Here is a 16,046-nt window from a genome sequence, read left to right on the forward strand (position 1 = left end):
CAACAAAGCAGGCCCAGCAGAAAGTTTCTCCTTCTCCATTCATGGCGGTCCAACATCATTGGAGTAATGTACCCAGGATGACATACAACACAAATTAGCAGCCCAATAATAATAGCGCAGATTTGGAAGTGAAAACCCACCGTGCCGTTTTGCTTTCTGCAGATGTTCCTTGCGCAACTGTGGCTTTTTGCCATTCCGTATAAATGCTGTAATAATAGAGTCAAGTTTTTTACAGTAGCTATTTGGGACATATACGGGGATGCTGTGAAATAGATATAGAAATCTAGTTAATGCAGACATCTTAACCACGTTTACTGTCCCAACTAGCGAGAGGTAAAGGGGAGACCATTTATCCAGATCCTGTTGTATTGTCACCTGCAGGAAACAGGGTTTTTTTTTGAAAAACAGACCGGCACTGGTTTAAAAAATAGGTTAAAACAAAGATTGTTTCAGTCAAATTGGATCCACTGACCGGTCAACAGAATGTCCCACAACAATCACAACTGCTCTGCCTGAAATCTTCTTTGACGTTCTTCTTCACTTTACCTGGACATCAACGTAACCATTCGAGTATTTAGAGGGTAAAGTGATGCTTTGCTCTGAGCCAGAACAGAACAAATAACGTGTGATGCCTCAATCAATGTATAAAATCATTTTTCTTTTTAAACCATAGATGCACAAACGAAGGCCTGATCATCTCTGATGTTACCCAGAGAATTATGAACGGCCAAAATGAAACCTGAAGTGGATTGTCAATGGTAACCAGTCTACCCAATTTTTGTCCAAATATGGTCAACTGGACTGGACATTGCGAAGTGGTTTGGTTTATTTTCTCCCATTCATGGGTCTCCTTAACTGCAAATTTAAAAAAATCCCCTGATGATTCACTGAGTTGAACCTGAATGAAAGTCAACTTGAAACCAGGAGGTCTTTTAAAGAACTGCAACATTTGATAAGTTTTGCAACAAATCTGTGAATTAAAGGTTGAGACTTCATTTAAACACATAAAAAAATGCAATTTGATCAAATAATTCATGTGCATGAGGCAGCCGTGGTGCAAAAGTAGATTGTAGTCTGATCACCCATGTTTCGAAGTGTCCTTGAGCAAGACACTGAACCCCACATTGCTCTTGGTAGGTATGGGTTGGCGCCAGTGCTTGGCAACTAAACCAATGAATGTGTCATGATTTGATTTTGTTGTCTTGTTTTTGGTCCTTGTTCTGTCTTGGTTCTGTTTCCTGTTTTATTTTGAAAGTCTCCTGTCTTGTTTGTTTTCTTGAGTTTTACTTCCTTTGGTCCCCATCAGCCCTGATCGTGTCCACCTGTGTCTTGTCTGCCCTGTCTGTATTTAAGTCTCGTCTCTGCCTTCCTCCTGTGTTGGTCCATTACCCCTGTTATGGTGTTCATGCCTTGTTCCTTGTCCCTCGCCATGCCACAGTAAGTTTTAGTTTTGTTTTGTCATCCTGCTCTGCAGCGCTTTTTGTTTCTATTAAACCCCTTGCCCTTGAACCGTGTGCCTCTGCATTTGGGTCCAACCGGCTCTCGAGCCACCCCACCACCGTGACAGAATGTGTGTGTGTACGGGTGAATGGGACTGTGACTGTAAAGCGGGCTTCTAAGAAGGTAGTAAAGCACTACATACTGTAAGTATACGTTATTTACCATTTACAATTACAATCAAATTACGCCTGTCATTGTTAAATGAAAGTTCTTTCACATTATAAATAATGATTTTTCTGGTCAAGCTTTTCCCGACCAAAGAAGTGAGTAAAAATTGACGTTGATACAGACGTTCAAAACTTGAGAGCCAAATATAAAGTTGGAATGAACTAAAAGTGCAGGACTTCCATAATTTCTGCATCTTGTTGCTTCGCCCTGCTCTCATGATTCCTGACCAATGAGTGAAGAGATCTTTGGTCATATGGTTCTATTTACACGCTTTGGTCCGGAACCGGAAAGTTCATGTTGACGACAGTCTGAAAACAGACCAAACACAAGGTTCAGGACTCAATCCAGACTGGGGTGTCGGCGCCTCCGGGGCTGGGGCCCCTGGGCTGGGTGGGCCTGGCCCCCTTGCTGGGGGGGGGGGAACGACAGCTGTTTGACCACCAGGGGACAGTCTACCAGCTGTCCCCAACTTACCCCCTTCCTCATATAACCTCATATTAGGGTGAGGGGGTGGGGGGCTTAGCCTGCGATGAGCCTTGGGGGGGGGGGGGGGGGGGGGTTACTAGGCAGTGGCCCCCCTCCCATGTTTGCCGTATGCCCTCTTTCGGTTTTATTTGCACCTTAGACATGTAGGGCCCTTGGTAGGGGGGGTGCTTGGACATCACTGCCAGCAAGCAGCAGATGTCCTCCTAGCACCCTACCCGCCAATTTTAACCGCACCTTAGACATTTAGGGCCCCTTGGTGGGGAGGGTGAGGGGACGTCACTGTGAGTAATCAGGATATGTCCCCTTAGTGCCCTACCCGCCAATTTTAACTGCACCGCCCTTAGTAAACACACCCCTCCCCCCTCAATATATACATCCCAACATAAACACACACACATGCACACACATACCCTCTCAAACACACATACACGCACACACATTTTGCAAGGAAGGTGGGACCTAGGACCATCTGTCCCCTACCTCTTCCCTGGTGGGGGGTACAGGCCCCTTTGCAACGGCGGCCGTGTCCCCGGGGTGCCGGCTTCCTGGGCCCGGCGGTGCTCTCTCCGTGCGGTGGGGGGGGTTCACATTACATCTGAGCCGGGGGTGTTCGTGTCCCTGGGGGGTGGGTTCTGGTCCCTGCTCCTGAACGCTGGGCCCCGCCAAATTTCCAACTGTGGCCGAGCCTGGTCGGGCCATATTTACAACACCCCTTGTGGGCCCTCTTTTTTTCCCCGGGGTTCCCCCTCCTGGGCGGGGGCGGCGGGCCCCTGCCTTGCTCCTCCCTGGACCAACCGTGGGCCGGGCGGATGGCTGCCTGGAGTGCGGAGCGGGTCTCCCTTGGGGGGTCCTGGCTCGTACCTGGGGTGGGGGCGCGGGGATGCCCGGAACTCCTAGGTGGTGGTGGGGTGCTCGTATGGCGCTGTGGGCGTCCTTCTCCGGTGGGGCCCTGTGTTGGGCGCTCCCGGCGCGGCGGGGGGGCTTCTCTCCTGGTTGGGCTGGGGCGGCGCTCTCTTTCCCTCCGTGCCTCCCTGCTCTCTGGCTCTGGGGGCCTTGCGGCGGTCCTGCTGGCCCTGGCCTGGGTGGCGGGCTTGGTCGCCCGGGCGGCGGTTGTTCCCTGCCGGTTCCCGTGTGGCGTTGGGGGGATTCCGGCTGCTGCTGCGGTGGGGGTCTTGGGGTGGGGATGGCTGGGCACTCTCCCTCCTTCTTGTCACGTTCCACCATCCATTTTAGAAGAACATAAACACTCACCTGAGCACAGGTGTTGGCTCACCTTTGCACTAACAGTTTGCATGATAGAATGACTGAAATATTTCACACTAGTTGGTTTTAAGGCATAAGTATGCGTGTGAACACTATCTGTTTTGTGTACATGTCGACAGGTGGACATTTTTGCAGCTAGCAGGTGTCTTTATAACATTTGAGTGTGTGTGTGTGGATATGCCCTGCCCTTTTTGTACTACAGTTGAACCTTACCATAATGATTAACAACCAGTAAACTTGTTGCTTTATGCTGCTTCATGGTCTTACCCCCCCCCCCCCCCCCCCTCTCTCTCTCTAACGTCCCTCTCTCTTCTCCCCCTCTTTCCTTTTCCGTCCGGTCCAACACCAAAGATTTTCAAACATGATTGAAATTAATAAAGTTTGGCCTCAATTACAAAAGGGGTTTATTCAGACATACCTTTGGTTTGCCTGAAGATTAATAACCCCTCTTGTTAAAGTAAAATATGTCCAACACAAGAGGCCCTCAGCTCTCATCTGTCTGCCTAGATGTTGGACAAGACAAGTTAAAAATAAATAAATAAATAAAATTACAAGTTCTGCTGCCCCTGGTGGTCAAATTAGGAACTGCAACACGTCTACGTTCCCCTATTTTTTGCGGTGATAGAAGTTACAAAAGCAAACAAACATCAATATAGCTAAAATCAAGCAGTCAACTGGGTTTTTAGGGAAAATATTTAAACGCACACACACACGGGGCAGGGTTAACAGAAACCAATAAATCCTTGCCCTCAGCTCAAGCCTGTCAGCTCATTGTGTTGCATGCATTCAAATGCAGCAGAGTGAGATGATGTGCAAAGTCTGCCTGTCATTTCCCACTTTACAAAGACAACAGCTGCAACGTGAGTGCAAAATGTTTATGAAAAACGTCAGAGAAACCGCTCAAAACAACCGGGTTTGCTAAAATTAGTTTGGTGGAGTTTCTCCACACATGAACAAAACCCCCCCCCCAAAAAACATGGATGTTGGACTCATTCAATTATGCATTTTTGGGTCTCAGCAGAAATCAGTCATATCTAGTTTGTAGAAAATGACCAGCAGAGTGTATGTTTCAGGAATACTGATGATTATTTGATGAGTTAGAATTATCGTGAACTGTATTTTTCATTTATTTTAATTAGATCTAAACGTCAAGAATCCATCAGGGAGACAAACTCCCACAAAAGAGTGGACGGCCATTACAAATGAATGGATACACTCTTTACCTCTTTTGGGTTCATTTTCAGACTGTGACAACAGAATGTTGAAAACCCTCAAAAAAATAAAATATTGATGTGAATTGAAAGCATTTAAGCATTTAGAACCAGTGGCAGAGCTAGAACATTTTATATGTGGGGAAGGAGGGCAGAAGACTTCAGTAGTGAGTAAAAATTGACGTTGATACAGACGTTCAAAACTTGAGAGCCAAATATAAAGTTGGAATGAACTAAAAGTGCAGGACTTCCATAATTTCTGCATCTTGTTGCTTCGCCCTGCTCTCATGATTCCTGACCAATGAGTGAAGAGATCTTTGGTCATATGGTTCTATTTACACGCTTTGGTCCGGAACCGGAAAGTTCATGTTGACGACAGTCTGAAAACAGACCAAACACAAGGTTCAGGACTCAATCCAGACTGGGGTGTCGGCGCCTCCGGGGCTGGGGCCCCTGGGCTGGGTGGGCCTGGCCCCCTTGCTGGGGGGGGGGGAACGACAGCTGTTTGACCACCAGGGGACAGTCTACCAGCTGTCCCCAACTTACCCCCTTCCTCATATAACCTCATATTAGGGTGAGGGGGTGGGGGGCTTAGCCTGCGATGAGCCTTGGGGGGGGGGGGGGGGGGTTACTAGGCAGTGGCCCCCCTCCCATGTTTGCCGTATGCCCTCTTTCGGTTTTATTTGCACCTTAGACATGTAGGGCCCTTGGTAGGGGGGGTGCTTGGACATCACTGCCAGCAAGCAGCAGATGTCCTCCTAGCACCCTACCCGCCAATTTTAACCGCACCTTAGACATTTAGGGCCCCTTGGTGGGGAGGGTGAGGGGACGTCACTGTGAGTAATCAGGATATGTCCCCTTAGTGCCCTACCCGCCAATTTTAACTGCACCGCCCTTAGTAAACACACCCCTCCCCCCTCAATATATACATCCCAACATAAACACACACACATGCACACACATACCCTCTCAAACACACATACACGCACACACATTTTGCAAGGAAGGTGGGACCTAGGACCATCTGTCCCCTACCTCTTCCCTGGTGGGGGGTACAGGCCCCTTTGCAACGGCGGCCGTGTCCCCGGGGTGCCGGCTTCCTGGGCCCGGCGGTGCTCTCTCCGTGCGGTGGGGGGGGTTCACATTACATCTGAGCCGGGGGTGTTCGTGTCCCTGGGGGGTGGGTTCTGGTCCCTGCTCCTGAACGCTGGGCCCCGCCAAATTTCCAACTGTGGCCGAGCCTGGTCGGGCCATATTTACAACACCCCTTGTGGGCCCTCTTTTTTTCCCCGGGGTTCCCCCTCCTGGGCGGGGGCGGCGGGCCCCTGCCTTGCTCCTCCCTGGACCAACCGTGGGCCGGGCGGATGGCTGCCTGGAGTGCGGAGCGGGTCTCCCTTGGGGGGTCCTGGCTCGTACCTGGGGTGGGGGCGCGGGGATGCCCGGAACTCCTAGGTGGTGGTGGGGTGCTCGTATGGCGCTGTGGGCGTCCTTCTCCGGTGGGGCCCTGTGTTGGGCGCTCCCGGCGCGGCGGGGGGGCTTCTCTCCTGGTTGGGCTGGGGCGGCGCTCTCTTTCCCTCCGTGCCTCCCTGCTCTCTGGCTCTGGGGGCCTTGCGGCGGTCCTGCTGGCCCTGGCCTGGGTGGCGGGCTTGGTCGCCCGGGCGGCGGTTGTTCCCTGCCGGTTCCCGTGTGGCGTTGGGGGGATTCCGGCTGCTGCTGCGGTGGGGGTCTTGGGGTGGGGATGGCTGGGCACTCTCCCTCCTTCTTGTCACGTTCCACCATCCATTTTAGAAGAACATAAACACTCACCTGAGCACAGGTGTTGGCTCACCTTTGCACTAACAGTTTGCATGATAGAATGACTGAAATATTTCACACTAGTTGGTTTTAAGGCATAAGTATGCGTGTGAACACTATCTGTTTTGTGTACATGTCGACAGGTGGACATTTTTGCAGCTAGCAGGTGTCTTTATAACATTTGAGTGTGTGTGTGTGGATATGCCCTGCCCTTTTTGTACTACAGTTGAACCTTACCATAATGATTAACAACCAGTAAACTTGTTGCTTTATGCTGCTTCATGGTCTTACCCCCCCCCCCCCCCCTCTCTCTCTCTAACGTCCCTCTCTCTTCTCCCCCTCTTTCCTTTTCCGTCCGGTCCAACACCAAAGATTTTCAAACATGATTGAAATTAATAAAGTTTGGCCTCAATTACAAAAGGGGTTTATTCAGACATACCTTTGGTTTGCCTGAAGATTAATAACCCCTCTTGTTAAAGTAAAATATGTCCAACACAAGAGGCCCTCAGCTCTCATCTGTCTGCCTAGATGTTGGACAAGACAAGTTAAAAATAAATAAATAAATAAAATTACAAGTTCTGCTGCCCCTGGTGGTCAAATTAGGAACTGCAACACGTCTACGTTCCCCTATTTTTTGCGGTGATAGAAGTTACAAAAGCAAACAAACATCAATATAGCTAAAATCAAGCAGTCAACTGGGTTTTTAGGGAAAATATTTAAACGCACACACACACGGGGCAGGGTTAACAGAAACCAATAAATCCTTGCCCTCAGCTCAAGCCTGTCAGCTCATTGTGTTGCATGCATTCAAATGCAGCAGAGTGAGATGATGTGCAAAGTCTGCCTGTCATTTCCCACTTTACAAAGACAACAGCTGCAACGTGAGTGCAAAATGTTTATGAAAAACGTCAGAGAAACCGCTCAAAACAACCGGGTTTGCTAAAATTAGTTTGGTGGAGTTTCTCCACACATGAACAAAACCCCCCCCCCAAAAAACATGGATGTTGGACTCATTCAATTATGCATTTTTGGGTCTCAGCAGAAATCAGTCATATCTAGTTTGTAGAAAATGACCAGCAGAGTGTATGTTTCAGGAATACTGATGATTATTTGATGAGTTAGAATTATCGTGAACTGTATTTTTCATTTATTTTAATTAGATCTAAACGTCAAGAATCCATCAGGGAGACAAACTCCCACAAAAGAGTGGACGGCCATTACAAATGAATGGATACACTCTTTACCTCTTTTGGGTTCATTTTCAGACTGTGACAACAGAATGTTGAAAACCCTCAAAAAAATAAAATATTGATGTGAATTGAAAGCATTTAAGCATTTAGAACCAGTGGCAGAGCTAGAACATTTTATATGTGGGGAAGGAGGGCAGAAGACTTCAGAGGGGTGACAAATGAGAACAGCAGAGTGAACAGCAATGACAAATGAAAGGATAAAAAATGTGTATGTCCAGCTGTTTTCCTTTTTTTATTCATTAAAACAGCAGTTCTTTTAGCTGAGGTGCTATTTATTTTTATTAAAGATGATTGTATTGATGCTTTTTAAATCTTTGTTAACAACGATGCTAATATTAACTCAGAAATTGCAGCTTCGCCCCCTGCACAGGACAGTCCCAGTATGAAAAAAACCCAACTGTTCCTGAACTGGTGAGGAGGAAATGTTTAAATTTCACTCAGCTTTAATTCATTATGACAACTGATATTTATGATAACATATTTGATAAAAAGCATGTTTTTGCACAAATGTTTCTAGAAAAATATGTACCTTTATCCGCATGACAAACTTCTATTTCATTTCTTTTTTTAAAAGAAACTTGAAAGAGTTTGTTTTCAGAAGATTTGTCCTGCAAATTTTTAGAAGTTCAGGATCATGATCCTGTACAGGAAGCTGCCAGACCAACAAATCCTTAAAAATCACATGTAAATATTTTACTACTCAGAAAATCACACCAACAGCTCCACCCCTGTGAGACATAACACTGGGATAACCCTGTGAGAGCATCGAATGAATTATGACAGATCAAATACCAAACAAAGAATCCTGGCGTTTGACAAAAATGTGAGTCAGTTGGGAGGAGATTTACTATAAGACATTTATGACTAAATTGCAACGGAAAGATTTTTGCACATAAAGTGGCACAAATGTCATCCAACTTGAATTTTTATTTTATTTTCTGTTTGTCATGCTGGCTCACCATTGAATTTTGTAACGTATTTTTGTCCAAAAAACAGATCACCCAGGGATTTTGCATTAACTGTGATTAAAACTGTTTCATATTTTAATCTTTTAGTTTTTTTTATTATTTTTCAGCTTTTATTGTGCTGCGCCTTGTTTGACTGCAGTCATTTTTAGGTGCCACATAAAAAAATAAACTTACACTTTAACCTAAACTTAACTTAACTTACTTTTTTCATTTATAGCTCACGTTAAAGGGTTTTCCTGTTTGTCTGTTTCCTGTCCTCTCAGTCCCCAACAGCCCCAAATGATGGTCCTACTCACTGAGTCTGGAAAAACTTTCATTTATTGGTCACATACATAGATCATTCATGAAATATTGTTAAAATAATCTGGCTTTACTGGAATGGCCATGACTAATTTGGGTTATAATAAATAAAAATGTTGCGTAGCCCTTTACAGAGACCTAAGCTGTGAACCAACATTTTTAAAAAAAAAGAAAAGAATTGCTTTTAACCCTTGTGCTATCCTAGGCACTTTAACATTGGGAGTTGGGTCATCTAGACCCACTAGACAGTGCTCTGAACCTTTTTTCTTCAATGATTTGTGATCTTCACTGGTGTCCATGGATTACATGAAATCTTTCCTGCTTTATCCACCTTTGTCATGGTAGGGAGAACACGTCAATGTAAGGGGGGGGTCATCTAAGATAGCACAAGGGTTAATGCATTTCTGCCTAAATTCGGGAAATGCTGCACACAGTGGGAAATTAATCTGAAAATGTGTGGTTCTTTTTTTGTCTCCAAGTTTTTGCAGTTCAATCAAAACTGGCTTAAACTGAAATGAAAAAAATAAAAAAACGCTTTTTCTGTTGTGATTCTTTCGTGTAAAATGTTCATGACGTCAGTTAAATGACATTATCTTCAGTGTCAGACTCCTGACACTTGTAAAAAATGGATTTGTAGGGGGTACAAAGAAAAGTTGGTCTTTACAAGTAAATCATGAAAGACCTGCAGTTGTATTTTCTACGTGACAAATACAGTTTTCTTCTAATAGCATTTTTTGTCTGCTCGTTTACAATGATTTGAATAAAGATGAATTTTCTTTATATATGACCTACTTCTTCAGAAAATGTCCCAAGAACATCTTAAATACACCAAAAATCTGACCCACATGGGTGTGTGAAATTTGTTCTCTGCATCCCCTGGGGAAGCGGTGAGCTGCAGCACAAACCCATTTTGGAAGCATTTGGTGGTTTCAACTTTTGGTCATTTTTAGAGTCTTTGGACTGTGGATTTAAACCCACGACCCACCAGTCTCAGGATGGACATTCTTCCACCTCGCTACTGCATTTGGATTGACAAATTTTCTGTGATCCTGAGAGAAACTTCCCTGTTTGCGCTGGTGGACCTTTTAGGTTTTCCCGGAATCGGGAGTCTTAACCCTTGTGCTATCTTAGATGACCCCACCCTTGCATTGACATGTGATTCCTACCATGATAAAGGTGGATAAAGGTGGAAAGATTTCATGTAATCCATGGACACCAGTGAAGATCACAAATCATTGAAGAAAAAAGGTTCAGAGCCCTGTCTAGTGGGTTTAGATGACCCAACTCCCAATGTTAAAGTGCCTGTTACAGGTGTGCAGGTGTGTCTGCCGTTCTCCCACTTTTGCACAGAACGTGTGACGAGGTGATGAGTGCGGTGAAGAATGACCGGGCTGGGCTTCAGTGGAAATGTTGTTTGTGTCCTCCGCACTGCAACTAAGTGGTATCCAACAAACAAACGTGATGTTGGCAGCGCAGGCGCTCACACCTTCTGCAGGCGACTTAGCGCGAACAAACACGGCATTAGCAGCCATTCAGCAGATCAAATGAGCTGGAAGAAGTAAAGCTGCAAGAATCAAACCTGCAGTGTGCTGGATTAGTGCGGACTTTAGGGCTTTCTCTGATTCAGTAAATGTTGTATCGATGGAAGTGTACATCGCTTCCCTGACTGTGAGCACAATAATGGCTGAATTACTCATGTTTATTCCATAGGTGTGTTTGTATAGAAAGTGAAATGAAGGCCGCAGTTTCACCTGATACTGTTCGTGTCTGTGTACCTTTTGTTTACTCCTGCAGTCCAAGAAGACATCTGCCTGCCTATAGTGCAGGTGAGGCCTTACCTGGGTGTGATGCAAGTGATGCAAGTGATAACATCGGAGCGGTGAGTGCTGACAAAAATTATGGATTTTGTACGTAATCTCCCAGTTGATAAGATGCAATCAAAAAAATGTTTAAACTGAGCTGCAAATCCAGATCTGCACTTTAGATCACTTGAATAGTGTGCTTTTTATTATTGTATTGCTTTTCATTTTTTTGTTTCTTTTTTTAACTAAGCAATTATGGATATGCAAATGTCAAGAAATATGTGGATATTTTAACAAAAAAAAAGAGCAAAATTTAAACAAATATGTTTTTTTTTTTGTTGCCTGGTAACCGCTCAGCTGATGACATCCCAGGCATCATTGGCAGGTAACACAGGTGAATCCTGTCAAGAAACAACATGGACAGAAACTCAGAGCCAAAAGTTCAGTATCTGGGTGCAGATCCACTCGCTCGCAGAAACATGTGCAGCCCCTCCCCTTTGAGCTGACGCCCTGGCCGCGCTTCTCTGTCTGCACCGCCTGAAGGTTCGAAGACCATCGGGCTGGAGTTTGATCCTGCAGCTTAAAGGCTTCATCAGCAATCCACCCGTCCGTGCTATTTGTAGAAAATCTCACATTTCTCATGGAAATCTTTAAAAAAAAATGCTTGAGGTTGAGATGGCGTGAGGCTGCAATTGAACAAGGGTGAAGAAACGTGGAAAGACCACAAGTGGAAGCCTGCAGAATTGATGCTCAAGCATCTGGCTGACTTAAGCATGGCAGTCTGATTCATCACTTCCTGCCACACAGGTCTGTGTTTGGATCCCTAATCCAATCATCAGAGTCACCAAAATACCAGACCGCTCAGAGACTAGGCTGCAGGAAAACCCTGAAATACCTTTCACTTGTTGGTTGTTGTAATGTGGGTGTGTACTTTCCCTTTGTTTTGTCACAAATTAGACTTCATGTTTGGCTACACTTATGTTTATACGCTTGTGTATGTACGCTTATGTTTACACATGGGGCTGAGACAGAAGTGTGTCTTTTTTAATGCTAAAAGACACAATAAAATGGGATCAACTGAATTAAACTTTCAAACCTATATGTGATAAATCAAACATCTCTGAGTGTTTTTTAGAATCTATTTCCAGTTTCTGTTTGTTTCATTTGGTAGAAATGTCAAACTATTAGCAATAGAGACAAAGTTTGTGTGCTGTTTAAAGTCTCACTCGATCATCTTTTAATCTGTTTTATAATCTTTCCCAATGTTTTTAATTATGACAATTTTAGCCAAAATCTAAAACCTTTGTTATTTTCTGGGATATAGTTTCTGCAGAGTGGTAACAACCGTTTGTGCTGTTGCAATGGTAACAACCATTGCAACAACACATCATCAGTAGGGTAGAACCAACCTGTCCACATTTCTTTTCTCAGAATTGCAACCCGCTGCACAGCACATAAGTGTTGATTCTCCATCATCTCTCTCCTCCCACACACCTGAGTGTAAGCAGGCGGGGCGGCAGCAGAGCAGGGAGCTTGTGGCCCGGCCGTGCCCCTGCTTGCCTGACCCTGATTTAGCTTTGTGGACTTTTAGCTGCGCTAAGAAAACCTGCTGCAGTTGGAACCAACCCTCTGCCTGTTTTCTGACAATCTGTCAGTTGAGGATGTTTTCTATATTTTGCAGGTATTCAGATAAATGTACCTAAATCAATACACATTCTGTGATGTAAATATGTTAGAAGAGACTGTTATACTTTAGCTTAAGGGGTTGCTTGTAAATATGTGTTAAAATTAATTGGCGCTTTATTTCAGCTCTTAACTACACTGCAAATTCACTGAAGTTCACAGCTGCTGCCAAACCCGATTGTTGACAGAAAATTTATTCCATAAAAATTTGGACCTCTGAGCAAACATGTTATTTTCCCTCCTTACTGTCACTTTTTTTTAAAACAAGATTACAGAACTAGAGGAAAAGGCGAGGGTCTTTGGTTTCCAGATCTACAAGCTTTCAAAATAAAAGCATAAATACAACAAAAATGTGTAAACCGAGTTAAAGTTTGATGTCTGGAGCACTCTCCTTCTTAACTTCGTCTTTATTCCTCTTCATCTCTCAGCTTCAGCTGCAGAGTAGTTTCAGGTTCAGCGAGCATCAATGATCCTCCTCAATGGATTTACTTCCTTCCGGTCCTTTACAGAAAACTGAAACCCTGACTATGTGTGTGGTTGAAAGTTTGATTTGTGGAGCTGCATCTCAACGTCAGGTTGGCATAGGATTTTTTTCTGTGACCTCAAACATCATGACTATACCAATAAATTTCGGCTTTCATCCTTTTATCTCCAGAGGTGTCCTGCCAAACACCTATCGTTTCAATCATTCAACCTTTATGGTCTAAAAGCCTTTGATCGTCATCAGCATTGGGTTTTGAAGGATGCAGTGCAGCAGCTGCACTAGTTGAAGATCTGGCTGCAGATTGGTGTAATAAATTCAGCAGATTTTCACAGGATTCAGGTGCTCACTATTTCTGGATGCAGACTAAAGCACACAGCAACGCCAACTTTTTCTCCGTACAGACTTTCATATTGCATCTCTACCGTTGAACCAGCAGCAGACAGAGGATCCTGTTCTGTCACGCAAAGTGCCTCAGGGTTCTATGGTGGGCCTGTCGTGCTCCTGGTAATGATTTCATTCTAAACTTTTAAAATGTAGTTGTACACTATTCCCTGACTGTATCGCTCTCAGTTCACCTTTTGTGGTTTTTTGTTACACGTCCTGATTGGCTGTAGTTTTCCAAATTTGGTGTTTTCTATCAAGAAAAACAGTGAACAGAATCCTTTGCTACCTGCTGTAGTCTACAGCAAAAACATTGTCCTCCAGCCTTTTTATAGTATAGTGGCAAAATTTGATCTTGGCAGGACAGCAGCCACACTTGGTTAATTAATTATCCCAATAACTGTTGGGCTAACCAACCATACTACTGAGTTTGTGCCAATCCAACAATACTTGAAGTCAGAGGTTGAGAACTTTGCCTTGAATAAACAGACTTTCAGACTGTTTCAAGTTTATGTAAAATACCATAGAAACAAAGTTATACAAAAAACATTTTATTTTTTACAGACATTTTGCAAATTGAGCAGTCCATTCCGACACACTGTACCCCCCCCCCCCCCCCCCCCCCCCCACACACACACACACACACACACACACGCAAACTTAAATAAACATAACGGAAAGTAGAGGAATTCTGAATTAGCTGTAGAAAGCTGTCGGCACTCTGATGAATTTTCTTTAGAAAATAAATTGTTTTGACTCTGGCGTTGATATTTCTCCTATCAACAGTGGGGGCTTTTAGTTTTTCTTCAGCTCTGTGACCCTTAACTGGCTTTTCCAGAAAAAAGAAACAAGCTACTGTGATAAATCATGCTGTTCCACTTTGACAGACTGCTGTTTTATCACCTTGCTGTTGTCCTCAGTGGAGCAGATAAAGTCTCAACCGACACAGAAAACATGTCAAACAACAGCTGAAAAAATCTGAATTCAACAACCTTTGTTCAGCTGGACTAAATGCTGAAAAAACCAAAGCCACAAAAATCAGCTGAATAGTTGGGTATTCTGAAAAAAGGTTTGCTGGGTACATCACTTCCTCGTCTGCAAACATGATGACTCTTTGTTTTGAGGACATCCAGGCGTCTTTCTCTTCATTAAGGTTATGTCTAGATCCACACTTGTCCCATGTTTCTAACGGTATTTAGCCATATTTTCATAGCCCAAAAACTTGAAAATAATGTTGATTGATTTTTTTTCTTTTTTTCAAATAAATGCCTCTTTTAGAAAACTCCTTTTGATTAACAGCGCCTTCAAAGAAGAAAGAAAATGACTGGGAAAAGGAAATTTTAGGAAACATAAGAGGGTGAACGCATTTATAAATGTACACATTTGTTGAAAAATACAATCTTTTTGAAAAGTAGTCATAGTTCTTGCCTGATGGACCAATTTTAGAACAATTTTTTATTGTTGGTATCATTAATTTTCCTTTCATCTTGATCTAGTACTCCTTGTCCAACCTCAGGAGGTTACAGCTAAATATAACCGTTTTATTAGGACAATTACACATGATTTCTAACTTGGCATTTGAATTCCTGCATTGCACACAGTTTCATGAATGCATACACAGGGAAATGGAGGGTAGCTTTTCCGGATGTCTGCTTTGTTGCAGTAAGAGTTAAAGATATGAGATGTTTTTACTGAACTGATAACGGAAACAAACCAGGCCAGTGACAAGAACATGTGATCCCTGTCCCATTATCACTTTGCAGACTGTGCAGGATTTGCTTGTCTGGTTTCACCTCTTAAGGATCCACTTGAAAGAAAATGGTGTTTTTTGTCAGGAACTGGTTGTGGAGGACCCAAAATGCAGGAGACCAGGCATGGTGACAGAAAATAAAACATTTAATAAACAATTTGAAAAAGACGAAACCCGTGGAGCAACAAAAAGGTGACACAACAGAGCAGATGACCTGACAACGATGAACTGAAAACCAGACACTTAAATAAGCTGTTTCAATAGCTGTTCATCTTGCTGATCAGGAAATATTCATTTCACTGAGTTTCTTCCGACTGAACTGTATATGGTCTCACTTTGTATGCTAGACAGAAAGGGGACAAAGGTAACAGCAAATAAAAGTGCCCATCACAGGTGTCAATAATCAATCATGTGGGATTTGACGATCATTGAGAAATAATCTGAATTTGAGTGCAGCTGTGGATCCAAACAACCTGCAGCCACCTATCCTGTCCAAAATCTTTTAACCATGCATAGGTACCATTTACTTTTCGTTTGTATTAGTAAGAACAATTAGAACACAAATTTAATACTTATCTATGAAAAAAAGCTTCTATAGAACAAAATAAGACATTAAAAACAAAACTTTACCTAATTTTAAAGCTCTAATTTCATGCCAGCAAAAACAAAATTAGGCTTCGCTTCACAGCCTCTAAAGTGTTCAATTTAGCTGCACAAAATATTAAACTAGAGCTTCATATGAAGTTTCAGAACCCATTTAAATTGTGTGTTTTTTTCCTTAAATGTTATGATCACTGTTAAGGTGATCAAAAGAGTCTTACGTTTGTCGGTTAGAACTCTAAACCCATTACATCCACCTTCAGAACTTGCCCAATCCATTTCGAGGTCACGGGGTTGCTGGAGCCCAACCGGCTACAGTTGGATGAATGTGATCTCTGAATCAACTTAAAGAGATATATTTATAATGGAACTTTTTATAGAGTTCTTCTATATAAATAAAATTCCT

The 16,046-nt window shown here is 43.7% G+C and overlaps 1 long non-coding RNA gene across 1 annotated transcript; it reads left to right on the forward strand.

Moving 5' to 3' along the window:
* The first annotated feature begins 1,376 nt into the window (after window positions 1-1,376).
* LOC105355119 (uncharacterized) lies at window positions 1,377-11,254 on the forward strand. Its single transcript, XR_909611.4, has 3 exons — window positions 1,377-1,437; window positions 10,735-10,819; window positions 11,100-11,254. It is a non-coding gene; the product is annotated as an uncharacterized LOC105355119 (long non-coding RNA).
* Window positions 11,255-16,046: the final 4,792 nt, after the last annotated feature.

This window comes from Oryzias latipes, chromosome 11 (assembly GCF_053564925.1).
Source record: "Oryzias latipes strain Hd-rR chromosome 11, Olatipes_Hd-rR_3.1".
NCBI classification, from domain to species: domain Eukaryota; kingdom Metazoa; phylum Chordata; class Actinopteri; order Beloniformes; family Adrianichthyidae; genus Oryzias; species Oryzias latipes.